The 22,041-nt window shown below is 46.3% G+C and overlaps 1 pseudogene across 1 annotated transcript; it reads right to left on the bottom strand.

The window, feature by feature from the left end:
- Positions 1-544: 544 nt before the first annotated feature.
- Positions 545-21,491, bottom strand: LOC148140918 (cytochrome P450 2K6-like; annotated as a pseudogene). The gene is made up of 6 exons (XR_015753103.1): positions 21,170-21,491; positions 16,545-16,718; positions 10,369-10,510; positions 6,812-6,999; positions 6,351-6,491; positions 545-955 (listed from the first exon to the last, which is right to left on the bottom strand). The product of XR_015753103.1 is annotated as a cytochrome P450 2K6-like (transcript).
- Positions 21,492-22,041: the final 550 nt, after the last annotated feature.

The raw sequence follows: 22,041 nt of genomic DNA, 5'->3' as shown, positions 1-22,041 counted from the left end.
TCCTCACTTTCACCCTGTGATCACAATACGGCAACATTCTGTGTTAAATCTGCACATATCACTGCACAGATGTGGACTTGGATTTCTGCTGATTCACTATTTGATCAATAACGTAGTCAGCAATGAGGCAGCACCAAACGGTAATGAATATATATCCAGGAGCTATCTGATTGTATTGTCACGCCACCAACTATGAGTTCCATTTTCTAATAATGACATTGCATTCATTGGATATAGAGCACATTTATTAGATATTTAATCATCACATCCATGATTAACTTTATTAGATATTTAGATTAATCTGACAGAGTTTGCAGCTCCCTGAGGATTTGTATGTGATTGGGTAGGAGACTGACTAACGTAAGGTGGTCTCCCTAATTCAGAATCAGTGAAACGTGCTGGTTATTGTTAAAGAACAAGGCTTAACCATTCGGTAGTTGCAATGTATCCATTTGAAAGCATTTCGTTAACCCGATTAAGTCAATGCTCCGTCTGTAAAGTTTTCTCAAACTGAACAAGTTGGATGGTTGAGTGGTCAGTGGACTCACGCCTCTCGATGGGATTCTAGCTTCTTTATACAAGTGGAGAAAATGTTCCTTGGAATTGTTATCATTCATGGGAGAGTATTTCGGAGACAAGCTGATTCACTATTTGTGAATTACGATTTGTGCAAAAAGTAAACGATTGTGTCGCAGCTAGCATAGAGATAGGATAATCAAGTCCCACCTTTATAAAGCCAGCAGTGAAAAACCGACTGGGCCTGTCGCTGGGTCCCATCAGCGAGACACAGCACAAACCCAGTGGGGTTTCGGGTTGGACACGAAGCCGATTCTCGGGCTGGTGTCCAGGTCTGTCACGCCTGGTGGGGCCTGGAAGTGGAACTTCTGCAGCAGGGTGGTGAAGAACAGGAAAAGCTCCACTTTAGCCAGTGCCTCACCAGCGCACACCCTCCGACCTGAAAAAGAACAGGGGACGGTCAGTACCTCACCCACACACACAGACACAGACACACACACATACACACACATACACATACACACAGGCACACACAGACACACACACACACAGATACACACACACACGGTTCGTTCATAAACAGGTGGAGTCCATTCGGTCACTCGACCCCCCTGCCCCTTTCAGTAAGATCCTTGCTGATCCTTTCCCTCCACTCTGCTCTCCCACACAAACTATTATGATCCCAGCTCATGGTATTATTCCATTAGGAAAGAAGACAGGGAAAGTGACTGAGGTGGGGGAGCACTTTGGGCTGTGTGATCGGCATTTCTATTAGTGTTAAAACAGTTATGGAAAAGGATAGAACTGATCAAAAAGTGAGAGTTCTAAACTGGAGTAAGGCCGAGTTTGACGGTATTAGACAGGAACTTTCAAACATTGATTGAAGGAGGTTATTCACAGGTAAAGGGTTAGTTGGATAGTGGGAGGCCTTTAGGAATGAGAGTTCAGAGACAGTATGTTCCTGTTAGTGTGAAGGGCAAGGCTGTACAGAATGCTGGATGACCAGAGAAATTGAGGCTTTGCTCAAGACAAAGAAAGAGGCATTTTATCAGGTATAGCCAGTTGGGATCGAGTGAATCCCCAGCAGAGTATAAAGGCAGTAGGAGTATACTTAAGAGGGAAATCAGGAGAGCAAAAAGGAGACATGAGATAGCTTTGGCAAATTGAGTTAAAGAGAATCCATAAAGGCTTGATAAGTACATTAAGTGCAAAGGAGTAACTGGGGAGAGAATAGGGCCCCCTTAAAGATCAGCAAGGCTGCCTATGTGTAGAACCATAGGAGATGGGTGAGGTATTAAATGGAGACTTTGTGTCAGTATTTACTGTGGAAAACAACATAGAAGTGGGGGAACTCGGGGGAATAAGTAATGAAGGCTTGAAAAAAGTTCATATAACAGAAGAGGAGGTGCTGGAGGTCTTAAAACACATAAAGGGAGATAAATCCCTGGGAACTGAGCAGATGTTTCCCAGAACTTTGAGGAAAGCTTGGGAAGAGCCACTTGCTGAGATATTTGTATCATTGATAACCATGGGTGGGATGCCGTAAAACTGGAAGTTGGCTAATGTGGTGTCATTGTATCAGAAAGGCTGTAAGAAAAAGTGAATTACAGACAGGGTGAGCCTGATGACAGTGGTGGGTAAGTTGTTGGAGGGGGTTTTGAGGAATAGGATTTATATGCATTTGGAAAGGCAAGGATTGATTAGAGATAGTCAACATGGCTTTGTGCATGGGGAATCATGTCTCACTAACTTGGACACTGAGGGTCTTTTTCCATGCTGTATGACTCCAAGACTCTAAGTGAAATCCCAGGCTGAAATCATAGGAACAGCAGTGTGCCATTCAGCCCAACCAGTCTGTTCCACCATTTAATGACTGATCTATTGTCTAGCTCCATATCCCTTAGGCCCATATCCCTTCAAATCTTTGCTTAACAAAAATGTAAATATCTCAGATTTAAAACTAAAAACTGATCCAGCATCAACTGCAGTTTGTGGAAGAGAGTTCCAACCATCTCCCACCCTTTGTGTGTGGATGTGCTTCCTAATGTCTCTCCTTCAGACAATTAAGATAATAGAGAATTAACCAAGTAATTTACAAACAGCAAAAATGTAAAGGTTTTGTAAAAATCAATCCCATTTATTCCACTAACATGCCTCGACAGTACTCCCATCTGAGACAATTCCTTGTCCTGTCTGGAACTTTTAAACTAAACTCCTTAAACTGAGGTAACGTTTTTCTTAAAATTAGTACCTCCTTTCTGGGGAGCAACTGCTTTATGCATCCAACTTCAGCCAAGGCTTCAAGTGAATTGATTTTCCCAGCATCGTTAAGACCCTGATGATCTTTGCAATTGTATCTTTCTGACTTGCCGTTTCGGTCTCCTGATTTATTTTCTTCCTCACATCCTGACTCTTGCTCAGAGGCTTGTACATAACACCCATCAGGGTCTTTTAGCCTTTGCTGTTCCTTGATTCTACCCACACAGATTCTGTGCTTCTGACTCTGTATCACTACTTGCTATCGTTGTAATTTAATTTCTTATTGAGAAGGCAACCCAACCCCCTCTGCCAATCTGTCTGTCCATTCAATAGAACGTGTCTCCTTGGAGATGTAGCTCCCAGACCTGATCCCCTTACAGTTACATCTCTGTGGCACTGGCAACATCATACGGTGGCACAGTGTTTAGCACTGCTGCCTCATAGCGCCAGAGACCTGGGTTCAATTCCCACCTCAGGCAGCTATCTGTGCGGAGTTTGCACATTCTCCCCATGTCTGTGTGGGTTTCCTCCCACAATCCAAAGATGTGCAGGTTAGGTGAATTGGCCATACTAAATAGCCTGTGGTGTTAGCTGAAGAGGTAAATGTAGGGGAATGGGTCTGGGTGGGTTCCTCTACGGAGGGTTGGTGTGGGCTTGTTGGGCCGAAGGGCCTGTTTCCACACTGTAAGTAATCTAAAAAAAAACCCCAAGTTCAATCTGTACTACTAGCTCATTTACCTTGTTTTGTACACTGCACACATTTAACTGCAACACCTTCAGTCCTGGGTGGACCATCCCCCTTCTGACAGTTGTCCACTTACCTGCTGTGCCTGAAGTTAGATTCCCAACCCCTTTCCATACCCTCTGTCCTACTACTTGTTCAGGAAACTTTAATAACCTCTGATGAGCCCTTCTCCACCTTTAGCTAGTTGAACATTCTTGTGACCACTCTATTTAGCCTTTCCACTGGGATCCTGGTCTTATCCCAGTTCGGGTGGAGTCTGTCCCAACAGTGCAGTTCCTTCCTGTTCGAATACTGATGCCAGTGCCCCACAAGATGGAACCCCTTTTACCCCATACCACTCCTTTAACTTGCGTTTTCTTCCCGAATGTTTTTAACATCCATCTCAATTTGGGCTCGGGTCATAATCCAGAAATTATAACCCTCGAGGTCCCTTTTCTTTAACTGAGTTCCAAATTCCTGATATATCCAAACAGGACTTCTTGCCGATGTTACTGGTGCCAACATGGACCACAGCGATTGGATCCTCCCTCTCCCACTCCATTATCCTCTCAAACTGATTTGAGATGTCCTTTACCATGGCACTGGGCAGGTAACAAACAATGCATGACTCTCGATCCTGCTCACGAAGGATGCCATCTGTATCTCTACCGTTTTTCTCCTTTGCTCTCCCCACTTGAATGGCCTCCTATGTCCCGGTGCAGTGCCCAGTTTGTTCCTGGTAGCTGTGGAAGCACATGACAGGACTGTATCAGAGAGGAGGGAACTCCATCCCCATGAGACAGAGGGCAGTGAGATCTTTCACCCTCTCCATCGGACAGATGCCCAGCTTGCCCTTGGCAACTTCCTGGCAATTTGGCGCCTTGGTGGTTTCGAGAGCCACCTCCTGCTCCAAGGTCATCAGTACGGTGACACCCACCACACCACCATTGCCCCCTTCTCATGCCCTGTGTGTGGGGGGGGCTCTTGGTTCCCCCGACGTTAAGAGTGAGTTTGTTCAGACCACAATGCCCTCTGTCACTGCACCCCGGGGCTCTCTGTCTGTCCCACTTCCAGCCTCCAAAGCTCTACGGGCTCCTCCCTTCCTTCAAATGCTTCATGTGAGTGTTTCCATTCTTCAGGAGTACAGCCAGCTCTGCAATGGGGGGGTGGTGGGCACCACCATCAGCTACCAACCTGCACCTTATCCATACAGTAGTGCCCCAGGCGACCAATGCCAGCCTTACATTAATGGTTCTATGGTGGTCAAAGACGTGGAGCACGGGCCATGGTCTCCTCTGTCACACAGATATACACCTTAGAAGCTGCCTGACCTAGTCACAGGGATGATAACCCCTGAGAAGGTTCGTTTGTCGGTGATGCCTCATTGGTATCGTTTTGAAGATGTGCGATCTGAAGCAGGAATTCATAACCTCAAAGGCTGGCCAAGAACAAAGGGCATTGGCTACGACAGCAAGAAAATTACACAGGACACAACCTGCTCGATTGGAGTCATTGGGCTCACCGCACTTTCAGAGAGAGGCCTCATAACCCAGTTTCCGCACATGGGTCAAATATATGTACAATATATAGTGATCAGTAAAATCAACACAGATGGTCAGAGAGAGAGAGAGAGAGAGGGAGAGAAAGAGAGAGGGAGAGAGAGAGAGAGAGGGAGAGAGCCACAAAGGCAGCAGTCCTTGTCTGCTCTGTCTTTCTCTAAAACCCATCAACGTTTGTGAATTGAAAGGGCACCTGCCTCCAGAAAAACAGTCTTCAACCAGCCATAGCTGATCCAGGAAGAAGCCACGTGCTAACTGTTGTGGTGTTGGCCCCAGACCAGTTTTTGGATGAATATGTGATTAATTATTGTACTGTTATTTGACTGAAGTGCTTCTAAGGCAACACTCTGCAGAACCTTCTTTTTATGTTTTCTCCAATGGCTGGACCATGACATCATGAGAGTAAAAACATAGGCCATTCAGCCCATTGAGTCTGCTCTGACGGCTGGTCTGATAACCCACTCTGCTGCCTTTTCACCACCAGCTTTGATTCTCTCACTTACCTCAGCCTTGAATAGACTTAATGACCCAACCTCTGCCACCCTCTGCAATGAAAAACTCCATAGACTCGCCACCCTCTTAACAGCAACAAAATTCCTCATCATCTCTTTGCTAAATGGGCTCCCCGTTATTCCAGATTCTGCCCTCTGGTCCAGGACTCTCCTATGCCGTCAAACAGCCTCTTTGCATCTACTGCGTCTTGTGGCCTGGTGTATAAAGCAGTTCAGACCTGAAAGGGTTAATTGACATCATGGGATGTGCTCCTCCCATCTAGTTCTAAAGTGTCAGCGTTTGTACATTCAGTCACGTTGACCCCCCTGCAGTTGCTGTACTCTTAGATTGGACCCGATATCTCACAAGAGGAAATCGTAGTATCTCAGATATGATGCAACTAGTCATTCAGTAAGATGTAATAAACCTAGTTACTGTACATCAAACTAAGGCTACCTTCTGCTCAAGACGTTGTGTCAGTCTCCTTCCCCATTGGATGTCAGTAACGCAGATGGATACCAATTAGAAGGATTGGTGGTAGTGAATCAACCCAAGATATCTCTCGTGGTCCCAGCAGGAACTGGAATGTCCCAGATGGGACCAGCAACAGTAGCAGCAAGATACAAGACCACGTTCACCCTGTACAGTTTACACCCGCGGTAAATGCTAAAGCATGTCTAATTGTGACATTGTGGAGTTCCTGCCTGTTCAAAATAAAGATTGTTCTCAACAGTTCCTCATCTCACTTCAGAAATGGAAATATTTAACAACAGGAATACATGTCCCTCTCGTCCAGTTACCTGCAGAGAAAGGCATGAAGGCATCCTCTTCACAAAATTCCCATCAGCATCCAGGAAGTGAGCTGGGTTAAACTCCTTTGGAGTTTTCCATTGAGTTTTGTCACGCAGCACCGAGGTCAGGACAGGAATCACGTACATTTCCTGCAAACAAGAACAATAATTCGGACTGCGTTTCTGAGCCTGACTTCAATGGAGAGTGAATGAAGTGGGGTGTGTGAACCCAGTGTTGTACCTGATCCTGTTAGTTTCCAGTGGTCAAGGCAGGGCCCATACTTATTTTAAATGTCATTGGGATTCCTCCACTATGAAAATTGCCACCCCCGATTCACGAATTTCCAAATCAGTCCCATTTAATTTTTTTTTCTTTCTCTGTCATGTTTTATTTTAGTTTGAAGGTCCTTCCAATTTCTCACAGACACAGATTGTGAAACCCGAGCCTGGTTTATATCATTCAGAACTACCTTTGGAATGAAATGTCCTTTCACATGTGTGTCCTCGGTTGTTGAATGAGGAAGGTTCATGGGGACGATGTTGGCAAATCTCTGGATTTCGTGAATCACAGCCTCAGTGTAAGGCATTCACTTTCAGTCTTCGGTTACAGGGGCTCATCCGGCTCCTATCACCTGATTGATTTCTTCCTGAACTTTCCCTGAAATAGAGAAAGCTTGGATTGGGGAAACTGCCGTCAAACAACGGGATAGAAATTCATCAGTGACAGAAATTAGGTGCGATCAATGTGTCTTATGTTCCCCATTGGATATTCATCAACTTCAATAAACACAAAAGCCAAATACATACAACAAGCGATTGGTTGTATTTGGGTCACTGTGTGCTAACCTTCAAGATCAATTTTATCATTTTATTTTTCACTCATGCGATGGACATGTTGCTGGCTTGGCAACATGTTGGAGTGAGACCTGCAATGCTGCTAAAGATGGAGTTCCAGGATTTTGACCCAGTGACGCTGAAGGAACGGGGATATATTTCCCAGTCAGGATGGCGAGTGGCTTGGAGGGGAACTTGCAAGTGATGGCGTTGCCATGTATCCGCTGCCCCTGTCCTTTTAGATGGACTTGGAAGGCTGTTTACAGATTTTTGGTGAATTGCGGCAGTGCATCTTATCGATGGTACACACTACTGCTACTAAGTGCCGGTGGTGGATGGAGTTGATGCTTGTGGATGTGGTGCCAATCAAGTGGGCTGCTTTGTCCCTGGGTGGTGTGAAGCTTCATGAGTGCTGTCAGAGTTGAACTCATCCATTTTCTTGTGAAGACAATTGGACAACACTTCTAAAATAATTCCATGCCAATTTTGGAGTGACAGATATTTATTACCATTGAGAAGAATTCCATTGCAAGTGGATATTTACTGAGCCTAAATTTCTATGAAAATACCTGCTAGGCTCAGAACTCACCCAAGACAAGAGGACCCCGGGTGGAAACGCTTTCGGGGTTTCCTCAAAAGCAGCCCAGAAGGGGTCAAAGGTTTCAGGCCCCTGGACTGTGACCAAGTAAATAGGAGACAGTTTGTTCAGGAAGCAAACAAACGATTCAAGAGAGGAGCAAATTCCTGCAGAGGCTGGAGTCTGGACTGAAACAACAAACGCTGGGGATCACAGCGGGTCAGACAGCAGCCGTGGAGAAAGAGGAAGCTGACTTTTCAAGTCCACATGACTCTTTGTCAGAACTGGACTGAGCAGCTCTCGACTTGAAACATTAGCTTCCTCTCTCTCCATGGATGCTGTCTGACCCGCTGTGATCCTCAGCGTTTGTTGTTCCCAGAATAATTCGAGAGAGTTCATCGGGAACACATGGAGGTGACGTTCAAGTATCAAAGAGAACGTACAAAGAACTAAACTCTCTGACCCCTGACCCATGTGTGGCCAAGTCATCAGGTCACACATGAGACTTACTGCTGAGCTATTGAACTGGATTGACAACAAGCCATTCCAAGGGACTGCCTGTGTAAAGTGACCTATATCAACCAATGGCTTAAGGTGCTGTACCGACAGTATGCATTGTATTGCAGGAAATACCTTGCCAGGTTGAATGTGAGAGAGATTGTTCTGCTCTGAATTACAATGAGAGACCTTGGTGATGTCCAGGAGGCCTGCCATTGCTTTGTTCTCTCGTGCAGCATGCTTGTCTACAACCAGTTACATTGAGATCGAGATGAAGGAAATCATTTTGACATTTTCTGAAAGGTTGCCTTGCCCTTGCTTCTGAAACATGTTTATCGGTATCATTGGCCATTCTCATCTCCGCAAACCCTTCTCGCCATCAGTCCATGTGAATCTGGCTGAAAGAAGCTCAGCCAGTTCTTGTTGGGTTCCTGATATTTCTGTAGAAACCCTCAGAATATTTAAGAAGTGCACATGCGATCCCCAGTGTTATGGACCACACCAAACCCGCTCAAAATATTTTAAGAAGATAGCTTCAATCCCCAATATTTTCTTATTTTTAAAGGCAAGTGCGTTCTGGATACAATTTGATTGGTCAAACTACCAGGCTTGAAAGCAAACACAGTTTAGGGCAGCATGGTGGCTCAGTGGTTAGCATGCTGCCTCATCGCACCAGGATCCCAGGTTCAATTACCGCATTGGGTGACTGTCTGTGTGGCGTTTGTGCATTCTCCCTCTGTCTGCGTGGGTTTCCTCCCATAGTCCAAAGATGTACAAGTCAGGTGAATTGGCCATGCTAAATTGTCCATAGTGTTAGGTGCATTAGTCAGAGGGAATTGGGTCTGGGTGGGTTACTCTTTGGAGGGTTGGTGTACTGATTGGACCAAAGGGCCTGTTTCCACACTGTGGGGAATCTAATCTTTATTCTTAAAACCCTGTTCAAGTACAGACAAATAAGAAATTCTAAAAATTAATTTAACTGTGACTCTATTGAATTGCTTAATGAGATAATATATATGCTAACTACTACTGATTAGCTATTCCAAGATAGTAACATCCCATAAACACACACTTGGCAAAGGCAAATTCAGTGAAACAGATTGTCTCATGCGCAACTCTCTAGTTCAGTTCATCCAGGGATAACTCTGAGAGAGAACTCGAGCGTTTTGCTTTAACAGGGAGAGATGTGTAGCAGCTTCCAAACCCCAACACGACTGAAAGTTAAACTAAAATCCTGGTTCTGTGGGAGCTTGACACCACCCCTTCTATTGTTCCAACATTAAAAAAAACAAAGCTCGCTGGGCTCAGAGCAGACCGCTGGGCTTCTAGTTTGCAACACTTGCTTTCAAAAGGACAAATCCTTCTTAAAGCAGCACCTCATAACATCAGGTAAACATGGCTCTGGTAATTGAGATTAGAATAATTTGGTTGCTGATTCTAACCAGCACGGACCCAAAGGACCTTTTATTGTGCTGTAGAGCTCCATGACTCTTAACTCCAATCATCTGTGCATGAAGTAAGGTGTGTGATACAGTGTATTTGGATTTTTGAATTTTGAACCAGTGGCATTTGGATTTTCCTTGTGTCTGAAGGGGTTTAATGATTAACTTGTAAGTATTTCTGTCACTGTGGTGAGTTTTCTTAAAGTACAGTATTAGAGAAAGAGAGAGACCTCTTGGAGAGTTTTATTTACCTTTGTAGAGGTTATGAGCGAACAGAATAAACAGAGTAGTATATTAGGCTTTCAGACAGAAGATTCCAGAATTTGGGGGGAGGCTTAGACGAGACATCCATAGCATGAGCTTTATGGCGGTTTTGACATTGATATCACGTTGTTATGAGTGTCACACTGGGTATAATCTCTGAATCTGCAGTGCACGTCATGCCTGGGGGAGTTACCTTGGGTTCAACTCAATTTCAGAAAGACTCCACTTGCTGACTCACTCACCATCAGCTCTTCCTGAGACCAACCAGTTGAGGTGTTACTGATTAAAATGACCAATTTCACACTGACCATGGGCCTAGTTCACTACTGACCTCGATAGTCCTATCCATATGCTCAAGTAACAGTTTGGACACCAACAACAACTAACAAACACAAGTTAATGATTCCCTTACTCTGGATATCCGGATATTTCATCATGAGAAGGAGTCCCCAGCACACGGTGGTGGAAGTGGTTTCTGTGCCGGCACCAAACAGGTCAATGATTGTAATCAGCATGTCCTTTTCCTGAATTTCCAAGGCTTGGCCTTTTGATTCCTTCAAGACAAAATAGAATAAAGGAGAAGCTGCCACATTCTTAACAGAAATATTTTAGTGCAACTGGACGCAGCAGGAACAGAACCAAATAAATCCCAGATGACACAGTACAACAGCACTTCCCAGGAGGCTCCAAGGCACTGAAGGTGTCACCGAGACAGGGAACGACACGTCAGCAAATCAACTTCCCAGCTCGGGGCGAACATACCCACAACTATGGCAGAATAAAGGAGAAGGTACCACGTTCTTGGGGGAAATATTTGAGTGTGTATATTGCTGGACGGGTGTGTCATTGGGGGCAGTGGCTGTCTTGCTCAGAGTCAGGATTTCATGAATTCAGGCCACACTTCACAAATCTGAGTGCACTACCTCAGCTGAAATTTCAGCTCAGTTCTGAGAGGGTGCTGCACTATCAGAGGGGCTGCCTTTCAGATGAACTATTTAACTGATTAAACACAGGTGTAATTCTGGTCTCCCTGCTCAGGGAAGGATGTGGTGAAACTTGAAAGGATTCAGAAAAGATTTACAAGGATGTTGCCAGGGTGGAGGGTTTGAGCTATTGGGAGAGGCTGAATGGGCTGGGGCTGTTTTCTCTGGAGCGTCGGAGGTTGAGAGGTGAACTCATCAAGGTTTATAACATCATGAGGGGTATGGATATGGTGAAAAGCCACGGTCCTTTTCCAAGCAAGGGGTGTCCAAAAGGAGAGGGCACAGGTTTAAGGAGAGAGAGGCAAGATTTAAAAGGGACTGAAGGGGCAACTTCTTCACACAGAGAGTGGTGCGTGTGTGGAATGAGCTGCCAGACAAAGTGGTGGAGGCTGGTACAATTACAGCATTTAAAAGGCATCTGGATGGGCATATGAATAGGAAGGGTTTAGGGGGATATGGGCCAAGTGCTGGCAAATGGGAGTTGATTAATTCAGGGTATCTGATCAGCATGGACGAGTTGGAGCGAAGGATCTGTTTCGATGCTGTACATCTCCAAGACTCTGGGTACATGTAAAACATCATGTTATTAATTTAACAAGGACAGAGATGCTCTTCATTGGTATCTTAGCCAATGTTTACACTTGTACCAAAAGAGTGATCTGGTCATTATCACTGTTATTAGTGTGGGGCCTTGATGCACACAAATTCATTAACTCATTCCCCTGTGTCACATTTTAAAAATCAGTCCTTCTCCATAGAATGCTTTGGGACATCGCAATGACATGAAAGGTAATATATTGAGGAGCAAGACTTGGGTACGCAGGCTATATTCATTACTACTTTTGTACACTTGATAGAAGTCAGCAATATATTCAGCAATGAACAAGATATTAACAAACTTTAGGACGTCAAAGGCGGATTGGTAAAATGGACAGACGAAAGTGACCAGAAAGAATGGTGAAGTGATACACTTTTCTATGAAGAATGAGGGAAAGACAATATGGAGTCAACCATTTGATTCTAAAGTCAATGCAGAAGGAGACAGAGCAGATGGGAATCGACATTGACCACAGATTTCGAGTGAAAAACCGATGGGAAACCTGAGTGGTTTTCCATCAGGAGCTATTCCATTGCAGTCAGGAGCTAACTTGGGAAGCCTCAGGCCGATGGCCCATTTCAGCCCAGGGTGGGAATGATGAACCTGCCAGCCAATCAAAGTGGTGGGCACTGCCAGTGTTACACTCAGGCCTTCACCATCGATAGTCACTGGATTACCACAGACAGACAGTGGTGCAAGGGGTAAAGTCACTGGCCTGGTAATCCAGTTCAATGTTCTGTGAGCATGGGTTCAAATCCCACCTGTGGCTGATGGTTAAATTTTAATTCAATAAAATCTGGAATAAAGAGCTGGCCTTGCTGTGAAAGCCCACCTGGTTCCTATGTGGAAGGGAATATCTGGATTCTTACCTAGTCTCGCCTATACACAAAGGCAGAGCCACTGAAAGGTAACAAAAAAGAGAAAATGCTGGAAAATCTCAGCAGGTCTGGCAGCATCTGTAAGGAGAGAAAAGAGCTGATGTTTCGAGTCTAACTGACCCTTTGTCAAAGCTTTGTCAAAGCTTTGACAAAGGGTCAGTTAGACTCGAAACATCAGCTCTTTTCTCTCCTTACAGATGCTGCCAGACCTGATAAGATTTTCCAGCATTTTCTCTTTTGGTTTCAGATTCCAGCATCTGCAGTAATTTGCTTTTAGTGACTGAAAGATGGTTGCCCCTCTGGACAATTTGGGAGGGGCAATAACTAGGCAGTACAGTGGTTACCACTGCCTCCCCACAGCACCAGGGATCTGGGTTCCTTGGGTGACTGCGTGGAGTTTGCACGTTCTGCCCGTGTCTATGTGGGTTTTCGCTGGTAATTCCGGTTCCCTCCCACAGTCCAAACATGTGCAGGTTCAGTGGATTGGCCACAGGAAATGCAGGGTTACAGGGAAGGGTAGGATGCTGTTCGGAGGGATAGCACAGACCCAATGGGCCAAATGGCCTCCATCTGCACTGTCCAGATTTGATGATTCTATCCCCCTGTGATGCCCACTGCGATTTGAAAGAGTTGGTTTAGGATTGTGGGAATGGGAGAATGGAAGGGGCTGAGTGTAAGCTGATTGTTCTCAAAGCCCGATTGTGAAGTTGTGATGTTGTGGGAATGTCACAGGGATTACTGATTCAGAACCCCAGGCTCGTATTCTGGGGGTATAACTGTGGATGCTGTAAATCTGAGAGAAGACCAGAAAGTGCTGGAGAAACTCAGCAGGTCAGGCAGCATCTGTGAAGGGTGAAACAGTGTTAACGTTTCATGTCTGGCCTGGTCCTTCTTCCGAACTAATTCGCTGGGGGAGTCCTGCCATGGCAAACTGCAAAAATTGAATTGAATGAAAATCTGGAATTAAAAGCTAATCAAATGGCAATTGTAAACCTCCTGTCATTGAAGCCAATCTGGTTCAATAATGTCCCTCCGGGAAGAAAATTGGCCATCCTTACCTGGTCTGGTCTACATATAACTCCAAACACATAGCTATGTGGTTGACTCTTAACTGCCAATTAAATGAGCAAAAAAGCTGGCCCCATCCCATGAAGATCGAAATCACTGTAAGGATATTGTCAGCTTCTTCACAGAGAACAGGCTTCGGGAGTTATTGAAAGAAGAGTTATTGAAAGGGTGGCACGGTGGCTCAGTGGTTAGCACCGCTTGCCTCACAGCGCCAGGGACCCGGGTTCGATTCCACCTTCAGACAACTGTCCATGTGGAGTTTGTGCATTCATCCCCGTGTCTGAACGGGTTTCCTCCGGGTGTTCTGGTTTCCTCCCACAGTCCAAAGTTGTGCAGGTTAGGGTGGGTTGGCAGTGCTAAATTGCCACGTCGTGTCCATGGATGTGCAGGCTAGGTGGATTAGCCATGGGAAGTGCAGGGATAGGGGGATGGGTCTGGGTTGGATGCTCTTTGGAGGGTTGATGTCGACTCGATGGGCCAAACGGCCTGATCTATGATTTGAACTCAAACACAAAATGAAGTGCTAGCAGACAATGGATTGGGAAGTTGAAAGCAGAGATGGGACACCTTCCTTCTCCCTATCGCTCAGAGTAAAGTCCTTTGCTTGGTCACGATTTGTCTGAGCATAAAGAATATCCCTTTCTGATAGTTGTCACCCATGAGTCCCAAGGTGTAGGGTAAGGACAGACTTGGAGTTCCTGGCCTCCCAGGAGTACGATACCTGAGGTGGTGGGATGAGGCCTTCAGCTAGGCCTTGGCTTCAGAAAGGCTCCTGTGGACAGGAACGCTGCCCTCCTCACCTTGAAATAAGGGGAGCCCAACTCAGCTGCATGCCCTACCATGGTGTCAAAATGTCCCACGGCCTCCAAAGGCACTTCCTGGGGTTTGGGGGGTTGGGGGAGGGGCACGGGGAGAGAGGTTGGTGTTGATTAAATCCCACTCACCCTGGGGTCAGACTTTGGGAGGCAGCTGTTGGTCTGCACAATACCCGAAGTTGGCACAGCCAATCCAGAGGCCCCTTAGAAAAGAATCAGACAAAGTCTTTGGCTCTTTATTGTCAGGGAGTACAAGGGTGAGGAAGTGACCTTAAACCTCTATACCAGGGAAAATAAAATCTGGCATAGCTTCAGCTGGTGCACTGTATCCATTGTGACATTCCACTTTGAGAAGGATCTTGGAGCTGTGCGGTGGGGGCAGAATATTCCGTGAAGAGTAAATGTATTCCTGAGTGTTGTACCAATTGCCGGGATGGCAGAGAGACTGTGGGAGCTGGGGGGGTATGAGCATGGTGGGGTTTGTTTATTCCCCTCAGAATGAAGAAGGCTGAGGGGAAACTGAATGGAACCGTTCAAAGGCATGAATGGTTTTATTTGGAAGAGTAAAGTCAAACTGGTATTGGGGGGAGGGTGGGAGGTCAGTGGACTCGGGATTTCAGGTGATTTCCAAGAGACCCCGCAGAGCTGACAGGAAGGAATGTCTGTTTTACCTGCACCGTCTATTAAGTGATGGGGCTTCCACTCTGAAGACAGCGGTGGAGACAGACTCAGAGTAACATCTCGATAATGAGTGGACAGGAAGGGTCAGGGGGCTGTTGAGGCTGGATCGTTAAGCGTATGCAAGACTGAGATAGGAAGGTTTTGAATCAGTGAGAGAATCAAGGGTTATGGGGTAAAGAGTCAAAGAAACTTGGTGCTGGAAAAGCACAGCCAGTCAGGCAGCATCCCAGGAGCAGGAGGGTTAATGTTCGAGCATAAACTCTTCATCAGGAATGTGTGCCCTCATGCTCGAAACGTCGATTACCCTGCTCCTCAGATGCTGCCTGACCTGCTGTGCTTTCCCAGTGTCACACTCTTTGACTCCGATCTCCGGTATCTGCAGGCCTCACTTTCTCCGAGTTGATTGCGGGGTAAAGGCAGGCAAGTGGAGTTGAGGCTATCATGATCTCACCGGATGACAGAACAGATTTGATGGGCTGAAAGGCCCATTTCTGCTCCTATGTCTTACGGTCTGTGGTCTTATTTGTAAGAGGTGGATAAATACTTGAAGGGAAATGAGTGATAGGGCAGTGGGGAAAGAATAGGGGAGTGGGATAGCTCTACTTGGGAGCAGCCATCGATTTGATGGGCCAAATGATCTCCTTCTGTCCTGTAACACCCTACAATTCTCTGAAGGAAAGCTGTCTCTCCTGTCTAAGTTCACCATTAGACTTCAATCCACTCTGGCAGCACAGCAGAGATGAAGGGCTGGTCTTAATGGATGTGAGGTTTAAATTCATTTGTCTCAAAGAGGTTGACATCCCAGACAACATGAGCAGAGGACGGCTCCAAAGCACTCGACAACACATCCAGGTGTAATTTGAGGGACGTTATTCAGGGAAAATAACGTGTAAAGTAAGTAGAAGCTCCTCACCAATTATATTCTGAGAAGACATCTCTCTCACATTGTAAATTGCGAGATTAAAACTCATACATCCTTCAGGGATGTGTAATCGTAATGTCACTGGAACCATCATCCAGATGACAGGCTAATGTACCCATACCCCTACATGTGTTCAAAACCCACCATGGCACATGGTGAAACTTGAATAAAAATCTGCAGTTTATAGCTGGTCTAATGGTGACCATGTATCAAACTGTCATTTGTTGTAAAAAATCCATCTGGTTCACTGATAACCCTTAGGGAATGAAATCTGCGAGTCTTACCTGGTCTGGCCTACATGTGACTCCAGACCCACAGCAATGTGGGTGACTCCACTGCCTTCTGTGTAATAAATGTTGGTCCAGCCCCTGTCACTCACATCCCATGTCTGAAACCAATGCTACACCCTGGACACAAACATCCACATGATGTCATGAGCACTACGATGAGATAAATAATCAGATACAGTGAGCGCTTGAAGCTACACATTTGTAGTTCCATCCAGAAACTAGGGGCAGCACTGAGCGACATATTAACAGATGTTTAACACAGAATCTTCCTCCATCAAAACCCACAAAGTCCTGGTGTGGAGTCTGAAATCTGGGGAGATTCCCCTTACTGCTGAAAAGGTGTGTCACTGTACCTGCTGATGCCTCAGAATTAAGGCTTCGTTTAGGGTCTGAATGCTGTTCTCACTCAAGGTTTCTTCAGCTGCTTTGAAGAAACTGTCGAAGATTTCCATCATCTTATCTCGATTTTCAATCAACTTCCTGCGAGCTGGAATCAGAAATTCCAGAGATGGGTAAGAATTGTACAGCTGGATTGGAACAAGAACATAACCAATAAGTTCAGGCGTTGAGTTGATAAGTGACTGTCCGTCTGTAGTCGATGCGTTGGCCAAGTAACTTACGGTGACATAAAACAAAGAGCTGCTGGATATCGGAAACAAAAGCAGGAATTTCTGGAGAAACTCAGTGCGTCTGGCCACATCAGTGAGAAGAAAGCAGAGTTAACATTGTGAGTCCGGTGAGGCCTTGGGATTTTTTTCAAAAATTGGAACAGGAAGGGCAAGTTACGTGAACCTTGCATGACCTTGGTCAAAAAGAAAAAGGAGAAATATGTAAAGTCTGGGAGGATGGAATTAACTGATTAGCGATGAAGAAAGGTTGGATAGATTGGGTTTGTTTTCACCGGAACGCAGGAGGTTGAGGGGTTAGAATAGAGGGGTGACTTAATAGAAAATAATAAGGGGCTTGGATGGAGTGGATAGGGAGGACCCGGGTTACCTCACAGAGAGGCCAAAAATTGGGCACACAACTTTATGGTGATTGGTGGAAAGATTAAAGAGGAATAAAGGAAAAAATTTTTTCCCAGCCACAGGGTGTTGGGAGTCTGGAATCTGCTGCCCAGTTTGGTTGCTGAGGTGGGAAATCGCTGGAAAGGAGCCTGCATCCGCACTGGACGCACTGTAACCTGCAAGGAAATGGACTGGATCACGGAAAGTGGAATTTGACCGGGTGGTGACATTATTCATTCAAGGGCTGAATGGCATCGTTCTGATGTGTAACTGTTCCGAGGGGCTCCCACCTCTCACCTCGTTATTGACCTTCTGATTTATCAGTGAGGCAAGGCCGCTCTCTCGTTATCCCCACAGACTTTAAACGCCTGGCTGACCTGAGGCCTTTTCTGAAATACTGTCAAAGTGATCTGATCCCATCTTGTCACTGTCCATGGTATTGTTGGTCCTGGCTTCACAGCAATGTCTTCTGTTGTCTTTTCCCCCTTGCTTTTGGGTTTTCTATCTTTTGTTTTCAAAGTCTTGGTCTGCACCATTTGGAGTCTTCCCATTGTTTTCTCAGCTTCGCCTTTGAATCTTGCAAGGGCCTGTTCCGCTATCGAAGTCATAGAGTCATCGAGCTGTACAGCACGGAAACTCGAGCTGTACAGCCCCTTCTCCCCTTTAAACAACCACCAAACCTCAAACAGATCATTGTTCGTAGCAAATTGCCCAGCTCTCAGGACAACACCATACAACCCTGTCACGGTAGGTGCTGCAAGACGTGTCAGAGTGTGGACATGGATTCCACCATTACGGGTGGGGACACCTCCCACCATGTACGTGGCAGGTACTAATGTGACTCAGGTAAAAACAAGGACTGCAGATGCTGGAAACTAGATTCGAGATTAGAGTGGTGCTGGAAAAGCACAGCAAGTCAGGCAGCATCCGAGGAGCGGGAAAATCGACATTTCAGGCAAAAGCACTTCATTAGGAAAAGAGGCAGGGTGTCTGCAGAGTGGAGAGATAAATGAGAGGGGGGTGGGGGTGGGGAGAAAGTAGCATAGAGTACAATAGGTGAATGGGGGTGGGGATGGAGGTGATAGGTCAGAAAGGAGGGTGGAGTGGATAGATGGGAAGGAAGATAGGCACGTAGGACAGATCATGAGGGTGGTGCTGAGCTGGAAGGTTGGAGCTGGGGTGAGGTGTGGGAAGGGGAAAGGAGGAAACTGATGAAATCCACATTGATGCCCTGGGGTTGAAGTGTTCTGAGGCGGAAGACGAGGCATTCTTCCTCCAGGCGTCGGGTGGTGTGGGAGCAGCGGTGGAGGAGGCCCAGGTCCTCCATGCCCCAGAGTGGGAGGGGGAGTTGAAATGTTGGGCCACAGGGTGGTGGGCTTGATTGGTGCGGGTGTCCCAGAGATGTTCCCTAAAGTGCTCTGCGAAGAGGTGTCAGTCTCCTCAATATAGAGGAGACCGCATTGGGAGCATCGGATACAATAAATGCTTTTGGTGGATGTGCAGGTGAAACTTTGATGGATGTGGAAGGCTCCTTTGGGGCCTTGGATGAAGGTGAGGGAGGAGGTGTGGGCGCAGGTTTTGCAATTCATGCGGTGGCAGGGGAAGGTGCCAGGACGGGAGGGTGGGTTTTTGGGGGGCGTGGACCTGACCAGGTAGTCACAGAGGGAACGGTCTTTGCGGAAAGCGGAAATGGGTGGGGAGGGAATTATATCCCTGGTGGTGGGGTCCGTTTGGAGGTGGCGGAAATATCATCGGATGATGTGGTTTATGCAAAGGTTGGTAGGGTGGAAGGTGAGCACCGGCGGGGGGTTCTGTCCTTGTCATGGTTGCAGGGATGGGGTTTGAGGGCAGAGGTGCGGAATGTGAATGAGATGCATTGGAGGGCATCTTCAATCACGTGGGAAGGGAAATTGCGGTCTCTAAAGAAGGAGGCCATCTGGTGTGTTCTGTGATGGAACTGGTCCTCCTGGGAGCAGATATGGCGGAGGCAGAAGAATTGGGAATAAAGGATGGCATTTTTGCAAGAGGTCGGGTGGGAAAAGGTGTAATCCGGGTAGCTGTGGGAGTCGGTGGGTTTGTAAAAAATGTCAGTGTCAAGTCGGTCGTCATTAATGGAGATGGAGAGGTCCAGGAAGGGGAGGGAGATATCAGAGACGGCCCGGGAGAATTTAAGGTCGGGTTGGTGAAGTTGATGAATTGCTCAAACTCCTTACGGGAGCTCCCATTCACCCATTGTACTCTTTGCTACCTTTCCCCAGCCTCCTCCCTGACCTATCACCTCCATCCCCACCCCCATTCTCCTATTGTACTCTATGCTACTTTCTCCCCACCCTCACCCCCCTTCTTATTTATCTCTCCACTCTGCAGGCACACTGTCTCTATTCCTGATGAAGGGCTTTTGCCCGAAATATCGATTTTCCCGCTCCTCGGATGCTGCCTGACTTTTCCAGCACCACTCTAATCTAGACTTATGCGACTCAACGTTGTCTATCTCATACGCTGCTGGTAAGGATGCCCTGAGGCATGGTACGTTGGTGAGACCAAGCAGAAGCCACAGTAACGGATGAATGGACACCGCACAACAATCAACAGACAGGAGTGTTCCCTCCCAGTCAGAGAACATTTCAGCGATCCGGGACATTCGACCTCAGAACTTCGGAAGACCATCCTCCAAGGCGGACTTCAGAACAGGCAACAATGAAAAGTAGCCAAGCAGAGGCTGATAGCTAAGTTTGGTACCCATGGGGAGGGCCTCAACTGGGACCTGGGGTTCATGTCACACTACAGGTGACCCCATTGCACTATACACTCACACGCACACACGCACACACACAAACACACACTCACACACACACAAACAAACACTCTGACACACACACAAACACACACAGACACTTCTACACACACACACTCACACATATACTCCTACACACACGCACACACTCCTACACACACGCACACACTCCTACACACACACACACATACATACTCTCTTACAGACACACACTCATGCAGACCCTATCTCATACACTCACACGTACATTCCCACACTCACAGACGCACCCTCTCACAGACTTATACCCCTTTACACTCACACTCACACACATACACACACTCTCTCACAGACCCCCATAACATCCCCCCAATACCCACACACCCACATACACACATACACATATAAGTTTGTCGGGTGAATCTGTACTTGCAGAACTCCATTTTAATTTACTCAAAAACTGCCTGAATCCATGTAAGATTCTGTAAATCTGTTTTCCAGATTAGAATCAGCCCGACCATTGTGGCACAGACAGTCTCACAGAAGGAAGCTCACACCTTCCGTACATTATCTGGGCTAACGTGACACCAATTGTTAAAGTTCACTTGAGAATGTAATTTTTAAAAATGTTTTGCGATTTACATGTGTAAGAACTGAACCAACATGGTCATTCTAATTGATGAGAGACTTAACAAACAATCCATGTCTTTATCAATATATAATTTCAGTCACATCACACTGTAAACTTTGCTATAAATTCTGTGTGTCTTACAATCTTCTACTCCACAACCACCTGATGAAGGAGCAGCATTCCGGAAGCTAGTGTGCTTCCAAATAAACTTGTTGGACTATAACCTGGTGTTGTGTGATTTTTAACTTTGTCCACCCCAGTCCAACACTGGCACCTCCAAATTAAAAATAGTCAACTAAATCAAATATCTACTTTTCCTCTTGTGCTGCATGATTCGTTGTGAGGTGATAAAACTCTGCAATTTATTTTTTCTTTTTAATCAAAGTCTGAGCAAAGTTCAGAGACCATAGGCCCAGAGGTAACAGATTCCCCGATCACGGATTCCAGATTAGCTTCGAGCTCTCTCCTTCTGTGGCTCTCTCGGTCTCTGTGAGCTTTACTTTGGGAGCTGTTCCCTCACACCGCCCCATCCCTCAGACAGTCCCCCAGTGAAGGATTCTCACTTACCCCCATGAGAGACCAGTCCAGCTTCTTGAGGTCCAGTTAGTACAGGTTTCCGATCAGAGGAAGCGGGGTCGGTCCAGGAGGGAAATTCCTGGGAACTCTCCACCGAATAAAGGACACGGCCAGGAAGAGAAAGAGGGCCAGCAGCGATAGGGCCAAGGTATAGTCTGTGGGGTAGAGCTTGAGGAGAGCCATTGTGCCCAAGTGCTCACACACTAAGTGGAGTCACTGGTGTTCCTGATGTTATAATGTGGGCTGTCCTTCACTCCAACCCTCCACCTAACAGTTCCCAAAGAACCGCCTCATTTTGCTTCATTGCCTGTGACTCTTTCACCCCTACCTTGCTGAGTGCTGGGCTATTAAATTAAACAGGTCGGTGTACATTCCCGGAGCTTCAGTTTGAAGTACAGGACAGTTTCTGATAAAGGGCACAGAAAATGGTGGTGCCCTCACCTGGAGTCCCTGGGGGGAGTGATGTTCAGGCACAGCAAGATCCCACTCAGAGGAAGTGCTGCAAACATTCACAGCTGACTCTGGCTGAGCTTGTCTGGACAGGTTAACCTGACGTGGTTTTATGGTAAGATTCTCATTCCCAGGATACAGGTTTCAATGAGAAGTAAGGATATCCAGTCACCTTCCACACATGTAGCAAAGCAGAGAATTATATCTCTGCAGGTTTGCTGTTCCAAATCACACCTTAAAGGTTATTGACATCCATGTGGTGAATCATTGCTTGGTAGTACAGTCTTGAGCATTCCTAATAAAAGAGACATTCTACTGAGGACTTGCATCTGGTACAGGTCATAGAGTCATACAACATGGAAACAGACCCTTCGGTCCGACCAGACCATGATGAACATAATCCCAAACTAAAT

This window comes from Chiloscyllium plagiosum, unplaced genomic scaffold (assembly GCF_037043375.1).
Source record: "Chiloscyllium plagiosum isolate Xiang-an unplaced genomic scaffold, Cpla_swu_hap1 HiC_scaffold_35, whole genome shotgun sequence".
In the NCBI taxonomy this organism is placed as follows: Eukaryota; Metazoa; Chordata; class Chondrichthyes; order Orectolobiformes; family Hemiscylliidae; genus Chiloscyllium; species Chiloscyllium plagiosum.
This window is presented reverse-complemented; position numbering and strand designations above follow the sequence as displayed.